The following is a 17,793-nucleotide window of genomic DNA, read 5'->3' on the forward strand; positions in this document are numbered from 1 at the left end:
TTAAAGCAGAGCGCTCTGCTTCAAGAAGTTGAAGTTTGTAATGTCTGAAGGTAGGTGTAATACCGAAACGAGTAACATGTTCTAATAAAAGAGTCAATTGAACATCTCATGACTTTATTGCGATTGTACAGCACTGGTTGCCAATTATGACCATAAAAATGATCGAGGGGGCCTCGGACGGGATTTTATGTTCTGTATATCATTGCATACGTGGCTGACAGCAATACATCGCCACAACAAATTAGCTTCTAACTAGTATACAATACCTGTCGTTTCTAGAAGTATTCACAGTCTGATAGCACCTACTACGACGAGAGCACAGTGCTGGAACGATGTGTGTCAGCAAGCAGCCACTACGAGGTTTGGACTTCCGCCGGACCATCTGCTGTCAGTAAGTGCTATCCCCTGGACTGGCGCTTTTCTACTGGTGAGCCACCAGCTCGCAGGGGGCGAGTTCCACCCCCAGAGGCTATCATCACCCGCAAAAATTCAGGCAGACATGCCCACTGCTAGCGCCTATCGCAAGCGGCCAAGCCGCGCCTAACTGGAGCAGGCCCCAGTGAGTGCGCTCCTGGACATCAAGGTTGCTGGCCGACAACTGGCCACAGCAGCGCTTTGCAGATCATCCACGCCACACGCCAAAGGAGACATGGCTGCATCGTGGCAGCATGAAATTTAATAAAACGTTTTACTTCATGATACTGATTTCATGACTACTATTTTCATGAGCTACCAAAGGCCTGCACGCTCGCCACGATCCATCACCGCAACCCAACCCTGCCTAGTCTTCACCCTTCCACTACGAGGTGCATTCAAGTTCTAAGGCCTCTGATTTTTTTTCTAATTAACTACTCACCCGAAATCGATGAAACTGGCGTTACTTCTCGACGTAATCGCCCTGCAGACGTTCACATTTTTCACAACGCTGACGTCATGATTCCGTGGCAGCGGCGAAGGCTTCTTTAGGAGTCTGTTTTGACCACTGGAAAATCGCTGAGCAATAGCAGCACGGCTGCTGAATGTGCGATCACGGAGAGTGTCTTTCATCGTTGTAAAAAGCCAAAAGTCACTAGGAGCCAGGTCAGGTGAGTAGGGAGCATGAGGAATCACTTCAAAGTTGTTATCACGAAGAAACTGTTGCGTAACGTTAGCTCGATGTGCGGGTGCGTTGTCTTGGTGAAACAGCACACACGCAGCCCTTCCCGGACGTTTTTGTTGCAGTGCAGGAAGGAATTTGCTCTTCAAAACATTTTCGTAGGATGCACCTGTTACCGTAGTGCCCTTTGGAACGCAATGGGTAAGCATTACGCCCTCGCTGTCCCAGAACATGGACACCATCATTTTTTCAGCACTGGCGGTTACCCGAAATTTTTTTGGTGGCGGTGAATCTGTGTGCTTCCATTGAGCTGACTGGCGCTGTTTCTGGATTGAAAAATGGCATCCACGTCTCATCCATTGTCACAACCGACGAAAAGAAAGTCCCATTCATGCAGTCGTTGCACGTCAACATTTCTCGGCAACATGCCACACGGGCAGCCGTGTGGTCGTCCGTCAGCATTCGTGGCACCCACCTGGATGACACTTTTCGCATTTTCAGGTCGTCATGCAGGATAGTGTGCACAGAACCCACGGAAATGCCAACTCTGGAGGCGATCCGTTCAACAGTCATTCGGCGATCCTCCAGAACAATTCTCTCCACTTTCTCGATCATGTCGTCTGACCAGCTTGTGCGAGCCCGAGGTTGTTTCGGTTTGTTGTCACACGATGTTCTGCCTTCATTAAACTGTCGCACCCACGAACGCACTTTCGACACATCCATAATTCCATCACCACATGTCTCCTTCAACTGTCGATGAATTTCAGTTGGTTTCACACAACACAAATTCAGAAAACGAATGATTGCACGGTCTTCAAGTAAGGAAAACGTCGCCATTTTATTTAAAACAGTTCTCATTCTCGCCGCTGGCGGTAAAATTCCATCTGCCGTACGGTGCTGCCATCTCTGGGACATATTGACAATGAACGCGGCCTCATTTTAAAACAATGCGCATGTTTCTATCTCTTTCAAGTCCGGAGAAAAAAAATCGGAGGCCTTAGAACTTGAATGCACCTCGTACAGTTGGCGTCAGGAGAGTCGACCTCGACCTCCACGCATCACGATATCACAGCTACAGCTTCCACTGTCATTAAAGAGTAGCGTGAGTGAATGAACTGTTTATTTCTACTTTCTTTTGCAGTGAATATGGGGTGATGGTGGGACGGTCATCGAAATTTAAAGGTTACAGTAGTGGAGCCACTATAACCATACAATGTGTCACAGTTTCGTGGCAACACCAGAGATCAGTATTCGCAACTTGTAAGGTGTTCCCAATGTGATTTCCTGGGACACACTGCAGCATGAGTTGAGTGGGTGGCACTAGTGTGTTCTACCTGTCACCGATATGGCTATATGGTTAGGCAATGCATTGAGTCGAGATGGCTACTGATTAGATGTATGGTACAATTTAATGTATTGTAATTTTGAGTGTCGAGCTCGGCTGATGCTGCCTTAGTTCTGTACAGAGCTGTTGTTGATTGATGCTGTGTTACACTTTATTGTGTGCTGGGAAAAAAAGTATAAAAGTTCCACAAAGGCTGAGTGTGGGACGCAGTGTGTTTCCCAGCAAGAGATGTTGCAGTTTTTGCTTGATGAGGGAGTGCAGTTGAGAGCGGATAATACATGAAATTACTTAGGCAACTTGTGGGTAAGGAGGAGTAATTACCTTTAATAGCACATTATATATCAGGATAGATGCAGCTGCTGCTGACTTACTCACTTTGCAAGTAGCAAGATTACATTTGGCATGGGAGGCGGAAGCTCTTGACATATGTTCAGAGGGATTGAGAAACTCACAGACGTTCAGTCAGTTGAAAGGAACGATAAATATATATATCGTTCCTTTCAACTGACTATATATATATATATATATACAGGGTGAGTCAACTAACGTTACCGCTGGATATATTTCGTAAACCACATCAAATACTGACGAACCGATTCCACAGACTGAACGTGAGGAGAGCGGCTAGTGTAATTGGTTAAAACAAACCATACAAAAATGCACGGAAGCATGTTTTTCAACAGAAACCTACGTTTTTTTTAAATGGAACCCCGTTAGTTTTGTTAGCACGTCTGAACATATAAACAAATACGTAATCAGTGCCGTTTGTTGCATTGTAAAATGTTGATTACATCCGGAGATATTGTAACCTAAAGTTGAAGCTTGAAACCTCCGACGTTCAGTTGCGTGTTGTAACAAACACAGGCATAAATTGGCCAACCCGTTCTCCGGATCTTACACCTCTGGACTTCTTTTTGTGGGGTACGTTAAAGGAGAATGTGTACCGTGATGTGCCTACAACCCCAGAGGACATGAAACAACGTATTGTAGCAGCCTGCAGCGACATTACACCTGATGCACTGCGGCGTGTACGACATTCATTACGCCAGAGATTGCAATTGTGTGCAGCAAATGATGGCCACCGCATTGAACATCTATTGGCCTGACATGTCGGGACACACTCTATTCCACTCCGTAATTGAAAATGGAAACCACGTGTGTACGTGTACCTCACCCCTCATGGTAATGTACATGTGCGTCAGTGAAAAAGACAAATAAAAAGGTGTTAGCATGTGGACGTAATGTGCTGTTCCAGTCTCTTCTGTACCTAAGGTCCATCACCGTTCCCTTTGGATCCCTACGTAATTCGGTGCTCTCCGATACACACGATCGAACAGCGGAGGAGTGGTACTCAAGCGTCAACTTTAGGTTACAATATCTCCGGATGTAATTAACATTTTACAATGCAACAAACGGCACTGATTACGTATTTGTTTATATGTTCGGATGTGCTAACAAAACTAACGGGGTGCCATTTTAAAAAAAACGTAGGTTTGTGTTAAAAAACATACTTCCGTGCATTTTTTTATGGTTTGTATTAACCAATTACACTAGCCCCTCTCCTCACGTTCGGTGTGTGGAATCGATTCGTCGGTATTTGATGTGGTTTACGAAATATATCCAGCGGTAATGTTAGGTGACTCACCCTGTATATATATATATATATATATATATATATATATATATATATATATATACATATATATCGTTCCTTTCAACTGACTAAACATATCTCGACGAACAATGAAGTGATGTAATAAATACGCACATTGAAACAGTTAAAAGTTTTGCATGTAGGTCACAGGAAATTAATGTGGAAATGTACGAGGTGGGAAGAGTGATGTAATGAATAGCATCATACAGGAAGAAGCCACACATACAGCACCAGACGCCTTCCTGAGCGGCCTGTTATCCAAAATGTCTAGAAGGGTTCGGATAGCTACCCCGAAAGACCAGTATGCTACGGCAAAATTGACCAAGGAGTTTGAAAAGAGTGACACAGTTGCGAGGGTACATGATAGGCAAGGGGTATTTTTTGCTAATGTAAGATATTATAGGTATGGACGGTAGAATCATGTCCAGGGGCAGCATTGGCAGGCTCATTGGGGTAAATTTTGTGTGGTTGGACACCAACAACGAGACGATACAAGAAGTAGCGAAAGTAGACTAGGGGTTAGTGGACAGGTGTTAAGCACAAAAGCGAATTCCAAGTCCGCCAGGCGGCATTCCCATTAAATTTTAGCGCTATAGATACATATGCAGATTGGTATAGTAGGGACTGTGGGGAGGGCAAAAGCCGGCCAGAGTGGCCGAGCGGTTCTAGGCGCTACAGTCTGGAACCGCGCGACCGTTGCGGTCGCTGGTTCGAATCCTGCCTCGGGCATGGATGTGTGTGATGTCCCTAGGTTAGTTAGGTTTAAGTAGTTCTATGGGACTGATGATCTCAGAAGTTAAGTCCCATAGTGCTCAGAGCCATTTCAACAATTTTTGGGGGGCAAAAAATATAATCTTTTGTTCGACACAGTGTCGCATGTGCCAGTGTCAAGCCTGGTTCCCATAGGTCAGAAGCAACTGAACGCACCATGCTACATCTTGGGTAGGGGACGGGGAGAGGAGGGGGGACAGTGATGTGAAATCATTAGGTTCAGTGGTATAACATTCTCAGGTTGTAACAGAAAAGCTTAAGCAGTGTGAGGAAGTAGTGCCTTGTGTAAGCAACTGATGCCGTGTATGATCCTGCGATTAGACCTTCTGTTAGAACACCATGCCAAAATTGACCATTAATGACCTATGGTGGAACGTAAAAGAGACAATATTCCATGTAGGTGAAACTGTTGCCAGAGGGGTACTGTCACATGGCTCGTCTGTCTTAAGTGGCAAAACAATAAGACTTTATTCCCTTGATAGTGTACCAGAGGACACTGGTAAACTTCTTTGAGTGACTGTGAAACGGGAGCTGCCTGTCAATATGTTGTGAATAATAGAGCCACTAGAGGAGAACGCTGCACAGGACAAATTACGTTGTTTTGCGAGAAGAAGCATTGTATGCATGCAGGATACAAATGGCGGGAAAGATAATTTTTTGCAATACTAACTAAGGTGCTATTGGTAGCGACATTAGACATTCTAGCAGAGGGCAATAGGGACAAATCAAACGTGAACCATGGTGAGGGACAGACCGCCACTAAAACTGCATTATACACTACTGGCCATTGAAATTGCTACACCATGAAGTTGACGTGCAACAGACGCGAAATTTAACCGACAGGAACAAGATGCTGTGATATGCAAATGATTAGCTTTTCAGAGCATTCACACAAGATTGGCTCCGGTGGCGACACCTACAACGTGCTGACATGAGGAAAGTTTCCAACCGATTTCTCATACACACAGCAGTTGACCGGCGTTGCGTGGTGAAACATTGTTGTGATGCCTCGTGTAAGGCGGAGGAATGCGTACCACCACGTTTCCGACTTTGATAAAGGTCGGATTGTAGCCTATCGCGATTGCGGATTATCGTATCACGACACTGCTGCTCGCGTTGGTCGAGATCCAATGACTGTTAGCAGAATAAGGAATCGGTGGGTTCAGGAGGGTAATACGGAACGCCGTGCTGGATCCCAACGGCCTCGTATCACTAGCAGTCGAGATGACAGGCATCTTAACCGCATGGCTGTAACGGATCGTGCAGCCACGTCTCGATCCCTGAGTCAACAGATGAGGACGTTTGCAAGACAACAACCATCTGCACGAATAGTTCGACGACGTTTGTAGCAGCATGGACTATCAGCAGCATGGACTATCAGTTCAGACCATGGCTGCGGTTACCCTTGACGCGGCATCACAGACAGGAGCGCCTGCGATGGTGCACTCAACGACGAACCTGGGTGAACGTTATTTTTTCGGATGAATCCAGGTTCTGTTTATAGCATCATGATGGTCGCATCCGTTTTTGGCGACGCCTCTGTGAACGCACATTGTAAGCGTGTATTCGTCATCGCCATACTGGTGTATCACCCGGCGTGTTGGTATGGGGTGCCATGGGTTACACGTCTCGGTCACCTCTTGTTCGCACTGACGGCACTTTGAACAGTCGACGTTCCATTTCAGATGTGTTACGACCCGTGGCTCTACCCTTGATTCGATCCCCACGAAACCTTACATTTCAGCAGGATAATGCACGACCGCATGTTGCAGGTCCTGTACAGGCCTTTCTGAATACAGAAAATGTTCGACTGCTGCCCTGGCCACATTCGAGGGGTTAAAAAAAGTAACTTTTATGTCAAGCTTGGTGATGGTTTTTGGAGACTATCAGAAGGAGTTTATGCTGTCACGAGAAATTTCCAATCAGGCATTGGGGTGTGTTTTAAGTCAGATGGTAGATGGTGAAGTGCATCCTGTAACTTATGCTTCATGACAACTCAATAAAGCGGAAAGGAACTATTCCACAGAAAAAGAAATGGGCAGCTTATTCTACAGAATTATGTATTTTTGATGCTATTTGTATGGAAATAAATTATTGCATCTCTAAAATGGTTATTAGTGTATAAAGACATTTCTAGCAGGCTCATGAGATGGGTAATGAGACTGAGCAAGTTTATGAAGTTGTGCATACGCCAGGCAAGAAGCACAGAAACGTGAATCGTTTGAGTGGGAATGCAACTTAGTACAGGCATTGAGTCATGGCCTTGCAGAATGCCAGACAGTGGAAGTTGCTGAAGTTTATTGGAAGCTCTACATGCCATTGTCACAGTTCAGCATATGTAACATCATTTTATGTAATCACCTAGGTTGGGTCTGTGTGTAATACACTCCTGGAAATTGAAATAAGAACACCGTGAATTCATTGTCCCAGGAAGGGGAAACTTTATTGACACATTCCTGGGGTCAGATACATCACATGATCACACTGACAGAACCACAGGCACATAGACACATGCAACAGAGCATGCACAATGTCGGCACTAGTACAGTGTATATCCACCTTTCTCAGCAATGCAGGCTGCTATTCTCCCATGGAGACGATCGTAGAGATGCTGGATGTAGTCCTGTGGAACGGCTTGCCATGCCATTTCCACCTGGCGCCTCAGTTGGACCAGCGTTCGTGCTGGACGTGCAGACCGCGTGAGACGACGCTTCATCCAGTCCCAAACATGCTCAATGGGGGACAGATCCGGAGATCTTGCTGGCCAGGGTAGTTGACTTACACCTTCTAGAGCACGTTGGGTAGCACGGGATACATGCGGACGTGCATTGTCCTGTTGGAACAGCAAGTTCTCTTGCCGGTCTAGGAATGGTAGAACGATGGGTTCGATGACGGTTTGGATGTACCGTGCACTATTCAGTGTCCCCTCGACGATCACCAGTGGTGTACGGCCAGTGTAGGAGATCGCTCCCCACACCATGATGCCGGGTGTTGGCCCTGTGTGCCTCGGTCGTATGCAGTCCTGATTGTGGCGCTCACCTGCACGGCGCCAAACACGCATACGACCATCATTGGCACCAAGGCAGAAGCGACTCTCATCGCTGAAGACGACACGTCTCCATTCGTCCCTCCATTCACGCCTGTCGCGACACCACTGGAGGCGGGCTGCACGATGTTGGGGCGTGAGCGGAAGACGGCCTAACGGTGTGCGGGACCGTAGCCCAGCTTCATGGAGACGGTTGCGAATGGTCCTCGCCGATACCCCAGGAGCAACAGTGTCCCTGATTTGCTGGGAAGTGGCGGTGCGGTCCCCTACGGCACTGCGTAGGATCCTACGGTCTTGGCGTGCATCCGTGCGTCGCTGCGGTCCGGTCCCAGGTCGACGGGCACGTGCACCTTCCGCCGACCACTGGCGACAACATCGATGTACTGTGGAGACCTCACGCCCCACGTGTTGAGCAATTCGGCGGTACGTCCACCCGGCCTCCTGCATACCCACTATACGCTCTCGCTCAAAGTCCGTCAACTGCACATACGGTTCACGTCCACGCTGTCGCGGCATGCTACCAATGTTAAAGACTGCGATGGAGCTCCGTATGCCACGGCAAACTGGCTGACACTGACGGCGGCGGTGCACAAATGGTGCGCAGCTAGCGCCATTCGACGGCCAACACCGCGGTTCCTGGTGTGTCCGCTGTGCCGTGCGTGTGATCATTGCTTGTACAGCCCTCTCGCAGTGTCCGGAGCAAGTATGGTGGGTCTGACACACCGGTGTCAATGTGTTCTTTTTTCCATTTCCAGGAGTGTAGTACGAACTAAGCCCAAGGAAGAGGTGTTAAAGGAAACACATGACCACATGCTGTCTGGGCATTGAGGTCGTAAGGTGATGAACTGAAGATTAGTGGAGTAGTATTGGTTGAAGAGAGGAAAGAACGATATAGACTAGTACATAAAAAAACTGTTTATAGTGGGTGCAAGGAGTAGATATCAACCACAAACTGTACTATTGGAATGGTTATCAGAGCAAAGTAAATCCTTAGAAGTAATAGAAATGGATATCCTAGGACCATTTAACTGTACTCCAGTGGGAAACCATTTCAGTTTAACAATTATTGACCACATCTCATGGTACGTGGAAATGATCGTCATTCCAAATCAGCAAGCACCTTGGTGGTACAATCCTGGTCAACAACTGGTTGCTCAAGTCCAGTCCACCTGAAACAGAACCCACAAACCACGGCATGGGTTTCATGTTTGACTTTATGAAACTATGTTTGGAAATTAAGAACTAGTGTGCTGCACCCACAAACTAATGGTAGAATGGATCATGTGCATGATATTATTGGTAATATGTTGAGTTGCTATGTAAACTCTCTCCATAATAATCGGAATACACACTTGTCATTCGTCGTAGCGGCATACAACACGTTGATACACACTATTACCGGGCTACTCACTTATGAGCCGGTATGTGAGAGGAAGATGCCATCATTATTTGATATCAGTAAGGATCAGGAACCAGTTCTAAATTTCGCCAAAATACTAAAAGAAGTATGGAGATGTATGCAGGGGCAAACAGCAAGTTCCTGCAGTGCCAAGACTTAGTAGAAGAATGCACAGGAAAATTACCACAATATGGGGTGACGCTATCAAGCCCAAGTTTATTATGAGGTACCAGGGACCATACCAAGCAATTAGACATTACTAGTCAATTTGAACCTTCAGCTGCCAACTAGAACGATGATAGTTCACATCAGAGGCCTTTTACCTTTTCAAGATGCTCCAGATTAACTGCAACAAGTATCAACTAGCAAGGTAAAAGAAAATAAGGAAGACACTAAGTGCAAGGACCTTGTGGGACATGCGTATGATTAATGTCGAGGAAATAAGCGAAAATATTTTGTGTATTTTGTGTTATGTTGTTATGTAATTAACAGGCTAGGCTGATTTGTAACATTAGTTGATGTGTGTTATTGTGTGGCTATTGGAAGGAAACATTTTCCTGTGAAAACGGTGTAGAGATACGTTTTCTTGAGTGCCACAATTGATTTAGTTTTATGTTAAGCTTTCATTATCAGAATGTTTGAGAGAATTGTGCCTGGTGACAGCAGACATTTTCGAAGGGGGGAAGTTGTTCAATATAATGTTGTTAATGATATGAACCCCTTAATTCCTCTTAGTGCAGCAATAATTGTTTTACCTGTTCCCAGGTTGATGTGTGCCTGAGATGAAGACGAAGAGAATTCTATTGTGGCAATGCTTCACCTCTTCGCCAATGGTGGGGTGGGAGAGCTGCAGGATCAATGGTTGGTAAATGGAGTGCTTTTTACCAATCAAGAGGATGTGATTCTCAAGAGTCACAAAAGTATGCTGTGCGTGGCAGGTGAGAAATGAGGTGAGGAAATGGGAGGAGTATTTTTAGGGTTACGACAAGCAGAGAGCAAAGGAATATTCAGAAAAGTGTGCAAGAGGCGCAAGAAGGGTTAATTAGATGCTGGGGGGCTTGTTAGATGCTCGGGGTGCTGGGGGGGGGGAGGGGGAAGGGGAGGGGGGAGATACTGAAAACTGTATTTCGTACTGCGGACAGCGATATTGAAGAGCTAAATGGCAACATGAAGAGAGCAAAAGAAATGGCACAAAGTAACAAAGTATTTATAGAACGGCATACGATGCCGTTGACGAGTTTGGCGCGAGGGGTGTTAAACAATAAAAATATGTTACAGAAATTTACGAGGCATGATGCAGACTCAAGTGGATACATTGGACATGAGGTTAACAATCATGACCCTGTTATAATCGTTACCGACAGCATACGAGATACGCTAGTGGTAATGACAAGTTTACAAGAAGCCATCCACCATGCAATACGTGGACAGTTAAGTTCAGCACTGTCAGCGCCAGAGCAGTACCTGACTGGCTTGCAGAAAGTACAGGAGAAGTTACACTGAGATCGGGAGAGCGAGTAGAATTTATGGCGGTGTTATCGTACAGGAACAGTGGAAATTAGAACATATCAAGCATGACTACAGTAGATGCACTGGTGTGATTCCCGATTGCTGATAGTCACACACTGTTTAGGTGTTTCACCCTTCACTCTTACCCATTAAGGTGGGTCACCTTAGAAAAATTCGCACAGGTAAAGACAGAGGAAATATTGCTAATTTCAGATGACAGCAGTAGGCACGCAGTAATGTCAGCACAGGAACTCCAGCACTGTCAGAGAGAATGGATTACGATGTGCCCAACTGGAGTAATCCAGACTGGACATGGGCACATGTGAGGTTCAGTTGTTCTTAGGCAAAACGTATGGTCAGGGTTGTCCATGTGACATCCTGGAACCTCAAACCTGCTTCCAACAACCGAGGTTACACTGGAACTACTCCACTTATATCATACTGTGGTATCAAACTGCTACGAGTGGAGCAGACTGACAGACGTAAAGTGGCTGTAACAGCACGGCAGTGAGTTACTAGTTAATCGAACAGTTTGTGACATAACGGGACTGCCACTGTAACTGTCAGCCACTGTTACACAGAAGTTACCAGATTACATATAATGCAGCCACAGGTATGCTGGCCAGATATACCGCTAGTGGTGCTCCCAGTGCAAAATTTGACGTTTCTTAATAATACACTGCTGGCCACCGTAAATGCAACACCCTGAAGGAAGCATCCGAATTAAGTGAAATTTACACCATGAGTTTGCAGCGATGAGATATGCAACTGATTAGAATTTCAGCGCAGACGCACATCACGCGCGCCTGTGGCGCCACCTCATAGCGCCATTTAAGGCTTGGCGATTTCGACGAGTGTACGTTCGGCACGTGTGTTTACCTTGTGGTTGTTTCACAAGACGATCAGTTATGCCTCGTAGACAACAGCGAACGTCTTTTGATCAAGTATCCGAGTTCGACAGAGGAAGGATAGTGGCTTACCGAGATTGTGGATTATCATACAGAGACATCGCTAGTCGTGTTGGACGAAACCAAACAACTGTAATGCGGATATGTGACCGTTGGATGCAGGAGGGTACGACGGACCGACGTGGTCGATCGCATTCACCTCGGCGCACCACTGCACGTGCTGATAGGCAAATTGTGCGCATGGCAGTGACGAATCGCTCAGTGACATCCCGAACCATAGCACAGCACATTGCGTCTGTAACGCATCATCCAGTGTCTGCGCGTACCATTCGACGCCGTTTACAGCAGAGTGGTCTGTCCGCAAGACGTCCATTGCTTCGTCTACCATTGACGCAGAACCACAGACGTCTCCGTCGCCAATGGTGTGATGACAGAAGGATGTGGACGGCAGAATGGAATGACGTTGTCTTTACTGACGAGGCACGCTTCTGTCTGCAGCACCACGGTGGTCGGATTAGAGTGTGGAGACACCGTGGAGAGAGGATGCTGGACAGCTGCATTATGCACCGCCACACTGGTATTATGGTATGGGGCGGTATTGGATATTACTCTCGCACGCCTCTAGTACGTATTGCCGGTACTTTAAATAGCCGGCGCTACATATCCGAGGTGCTGGAGCCAGTTGTCCTTCCTTACCTTCAGGGCTCGGCCACAGCCATATTTCAACAGGATAATGCGCGACCACACGTGGCACGCATTGTCCAAAGGTTCTTCGTCAATAACCAAATTGAATTGCTTCCCTGGCCGGCTCGCTCTCCGGATCTTTCGCCGATAGAAAACATGTGGTCCACGGTTGCTCAACGAGTGACCCAGATTACATCCCCAGCTGCCACACCAGATGATCTTTGGCAACGTGTGGAAGCTGCTTGGGCTGCTGTACCCCAGGAACACATCCAACGTCTCTTTGACTCAATGCCGAGACGTGTGGCAGCGGTGATCTCCAACAATGGCGGCTACTCTGGCTACTGATTCTGGCAGGAACCACATGTCACAGACGTCTGTAAACGTAATCATTTGATACTTGGTCAACATGTTATCTACAAAATAAATTTTGTTGTGCTACCTCTTGTCTTTCTTGGTGTTGCATTTACGGTGGCCAGCAGTGTACATTAAAATCTGACCTAACTCTCTCTTTGAACCAGCTCATAGTAGCCAAGGAGGGGTGTATTTCTGCATAATGTATCTCTGTTTCGTTTTAGGAGCTTGCTATCATCTGCAGGCGCGGCCGATTTCCTTCCCCATACTTCCCTAATTCGAGTTTCTCTCCGTCTCTGATGACCTCGTTGTCGACGAGACGTTAAACACTAATCTCCTCCTCCTCTTCTGATGATGGCTAACGCCGAAACGCACAAAAAATCCATTACTAAATGAAGCAATGCTGATTTCTAGCTTTCTCTGCATTACAGTTCCTTCGTCTGAGACCAATTCTGTCTGCTGGACTGCACACCACGCAAATTATTCTGTATGCTGCTGGAAGCAATACATCGGCACAACAAATGATATTCTAACCAGTATCATTACGCATCAAATCTAGAAGAGGTATTCCTAGTATGGCAGCACCTACTACGCCGAGAGGACTATGCCAGGCGGCAGAGCGATGGCGGGCAATGAGGAACCTTCGCCACCGACGGACCATCATGTGGCACTAACTCCCCCCCCCCCCCCCACCCCATCCCCCTTGCCGACCTTGATCCCTCTTTACAGGTGAGCTGCCAGGCTCCAGGTGGAGCAGATCGTCACTGAGGCGGTACAGTTGCTTAACGTCCTACGTTGGTGTGGGCATCCTGGCGTCACTCCTCTTTGCCTGCCGGGATGACTTCCAACCCAGAGGCTGTCATCGCCTGCAAAGATTACGGTAGACTTCCAGGCCACTGGCGCTATCTGCAGGCAGCAATGCCGTACCTAACTGGGGCATGGGCCTCTGAGCAGGCTCCTGGGTGCGGATGACGATCATCGCTGAAACAAAGGTTTTCGGTTATACCGCTTTTTTTCACCTCCAGTGTAACCTGTCTGTTAAAAACTCTAAAATAATCGTCCTCGGTTTTTCATTACTATTATTTCTGGTAGTAAACGTTGGCGTCGGACAAAGACTGAAAAATAGTAAGACTTCCTCAGAATTTTTCGTTATATGTCTCAAGAAACAGACGCAAAATGATAAATAAAACAGGCAAATAGAAAAAACTTTATCCGCCCATTGTTCACTGGTTTTCTTGAAATTCTACTGAATACTACAAAAATTTTCCAGTAGTTGATTCTAATTTTTCGAAACTGTGTTCAAAAATCATGTGGTAATCGAGGATCAGACCACTGTTTGGGAATTACGAGCAGTCAGAGCTAAAGGGTGAAAACTTGAGGTTGGAGAAGTGAATTTTTCTGTTTAAGTTGTCCATTTCCAAGGGTTACAAGCAGATAAAGGCATATTACGTTATCAGAGGCAGAAGATTAATTACCTTCTATTTTTACTATAAACTACATATGAATTGTTAAGTTTTTAATTTACTACTGTTTCCATAATTTCCTTTCTCTTTTATTACTTCATAGAAATGGCAGACAAGTAATAGGCTTTTGTATAATATTTGCAGCGTGTTTTACTCTATTTATTCCGAATGAAAAGCCCATTTCGTAGTCAAATAAATCTACTTTGACAGGAATTTGAGTACAATTGATTTTTTGCTTACCAACTGAAACATCCCCTTAGAAAAATTATACAAGACTGTGCTTAAACTGACACACAATCTGACTTTCAAAAAATCCCTACAAAAGAATGGCCCTGACTAACATTAACCTATACCTTTCACAAATCACTTACAAAAATCTTCGTTACTCAAGCTACAGCAATACAGCGAGCGCCACTACTGCCAGCTAAATAACAGATTCAAACTATTGAAGGCACTAACTACTAGTAGGCATAGTTAGCAAATGAAAGATTTTAATAGAGAACAAACAATGTATTTACCTTAATATTCATCAAAAGTCATAATATATACAGCAGTTCATGACATCCATTTTTACAAATTTCAAAACTCCGCCATTTCTCTCCCCACATCCACCACTGCTGGCGGCTCACCTCCAACTGCGCAACGCTACGCGCTGTTCACGTCCAGCTGCCCAACACTACAATGGCAGACAACAATGCAAACTAGTCACAGACTGCACACAGCACAGCCAGTGATTTTCATACAGAGCGCTACGTGGCGTTACCAATAAGAAAACATAAACAGCCTACTTACAAAACCTAAAAAAGCAGTTTTAAAAAATTCAGACGAACAATTTAGCTAGCAGCCAAAATATAACACTTACCATGAACAATTACATGACAATACTTGAAATTTCAGTAATGAATTAATCCACTGGCCAATATTTATAGCAAACAGAGCATTTTACTTCATTACTATCCAACTTCGTAAAAAACTCCCAGGCTACAGATGGGCCCGTTCTGCAATAAAGGCAACGTCCAGCGACGACAACAAGGAACTACCATATACAGCACGTGAGAACAAGTCTTGCATACTGAACGAGCACACACATCATTTAATAGATCTCGCCACATTGTAACGGTTACATTATTGCCTCATCAATGTCCTACTGATTCTTATGTCATGTGTTAGTTGTTTGTTTATAACTGCCGGTGTTGTTATTAAAACAGGACTGATAGCTTTCCCCATTTTCTATAACAATCCAATACTTTAAAGCAATGGAAATTTCACGAAAAAAATTACTCGTTTTTAAAAATGTTTTATTTGAAAACCCAAACTCTTAGCACATTTTATCGCAAACTGATATACCGGTTTTTAACCAGCTATTACTAAATAATAAAAACCGAAAAATAACGGTTATTCAGAACTAAAATACCGATATTGGTTTTAGGTGGTCAGATTTTCGTACCCCCAGCTCCATTGCGTCATCATTCTTGGGCACTAGGGAGCGCGTGGTTATAGTGTCGTTGCACTGTGAGTGTAGTAGACTGAACGTGGATAAAGCGTTCGACTTTGTGATAACGTTTTCATGAGCCACCAAGGGCCAGGGCACAATCCAACCTTGCCCAGTAGTGCCTCATCATCGCCCGTCACTATAGTCCTCACCATACGGTGCTACGCAAGTTATACAAATGTTAGTTAAAGTATCTGTCCTATACACAAAATGATAAAATGTCACAAACAAACTGAAAAGCACATCAAGAAGGTATGTACAAAGAAAGTGTAACTTATTTTCTGCTCAGAGATTAAAAGGATATGAATACAAAGACACATACAGTACATGAAGGGAATACTGGCACAGAGTAGTGTAGTATAGGGACAAAAATGCAGAAGTTGGTGATTGTGAATAACTGGAAAAGAGCGGCGGGTGGGGGGGTGGGGGGGGGGGGGGGAAGAGGGAAGAAAGAAACTGTGCAATGTGGGGAGTGGGAAACAGTTACACAGTTTTCAACTACCATATTATCTTACTGTGGCTGGTTGTTATTGATAGCTATAATTTGCAGTAATTACAATATTCTGCCTTTATTTGATCTATGAGGAACACATCTAATACCATAAGAGTGGTATTCATTCAGAACACTCTCAGTTAAGGTGGAATGATTCATCCAACACATTTCATGTTCATTCTAGTAGTTATAGCCCTATGTGATTGATGTACATAATAATTTGCCGCACGAACTGCAGGAAGTTTGGTGTCACCGCCAGACACCACACTTGCTAGGTGGTAGCTTTAAATCGGCCGCGGTCCATTAGTACATGTCGGACCCGCGTGTCGCCACTGTCAGTAATTGCAGACCGAGCGCCACCACACGGCAGGTCTAGAGAGACGTACTAGCACTCGGCCCAGTTGTACGACGACTTTGCTAGCGACTACACTGACGAAGCCTTTCTCTCATTTTCCGAGAGACAGTTAGAATAGCCTTCAGCTAAGTCCATGGCTACGACCTAGCAAGGCGCCACTAACCATTTCTAGAGAGAGTCTCACTTGTATCATCAAGAATGCTGTATACAAATGATGGATTACAGTTAAGTATTCCAGCAGCTACTTACTTTTCTTTATAGCATTCATTACGTATCCTGTTCCAGACCTCACGCCAGTCTGCGTTAGATTATAGCGTGCACTTCGGCCTCCTCTAACTACAAGGTGTTGGCACATCTACCAACACATCAGGAAGTCCTATAAATTCCGCTCTGTTCTAAAGGTAAGATCTTGTCTTTGCTCGTGAACAAAATGTGGGCAATAGTATTCTTAGTGTAGAAGCTAGTGTACATTTTCCCAATTTTAATTCACCTGTGAAGAACTACCTACACACACGGCCCAGTCACATTAATGGTACAGCGCCTAAGTTTGACGTCTACGTACAATAGCCGCTCACAGACGGCAGGTGGCAGCACTAGCAGTGGAGGGTATTAAACCGTGTCGGGGGAATGCGGAGAAAATTGCAGTTGTTGTAATGCGGAAATGGTGCGATTATCTGACGGCCCAAAGGCTCATAATCATTGCCTTCCACGCCAAGGGTGGTAGTATTTATGAAACATCTAAGTTTGTTAACTGTTTGAGGGGGAATTTCCGATACTTCGCTCATTGTCGAATGTCTTCCTATTGAGACCGAAATTGTAAATTTTATTGTAAGTATAGTGATCAAATATAAATGTAGCCGGTTTCCTACGACAACTCTGTGGTTACAGTACACCCGGCATGGCAAAATGGCTGTACCCAAAACCGGCACCGAGCCAACTGTGATGTACCACGGGCCGTAGATGACAGGTTTTTCTGTGTCCATCCTTTTGGCGGCAGCTCTTTGGGACGATGGCCGTTTACTATTGTGAGACAATAAAACGCCAGCAGCCGTCGTTATGATTTTATTTATTTTGTTGCAACCAGTTTCGGCGCTTCAGTGCGACATCTTCGGGCTGTAGTTGCGCATCAACTACAGCCTGAAGATGGCGCAATGAAGCGCCGAAACTGGTTGTAACAAAATAAATAGGATCATAAAGATGGGTGTAGACGTTTCATTGCCTCACAAT

Source organism: Schistocerca cancellata, chromosome 2 (assembly GCF_023864275.1).
Source record: "Schistocerca cancellata isolate TAMUIC-IGC-003103 chromosome 2, iqSchCanc2.1, whole genome shotgun sequence".
In the NCBI taxonomy this organism is placed as follows: domain Eukaryota; kingdom Metazoa; phylum Arthropoda; class Insecta; order Orthoptera; family Acrididae; genus Schistocerca; species Schistocerca cancellata.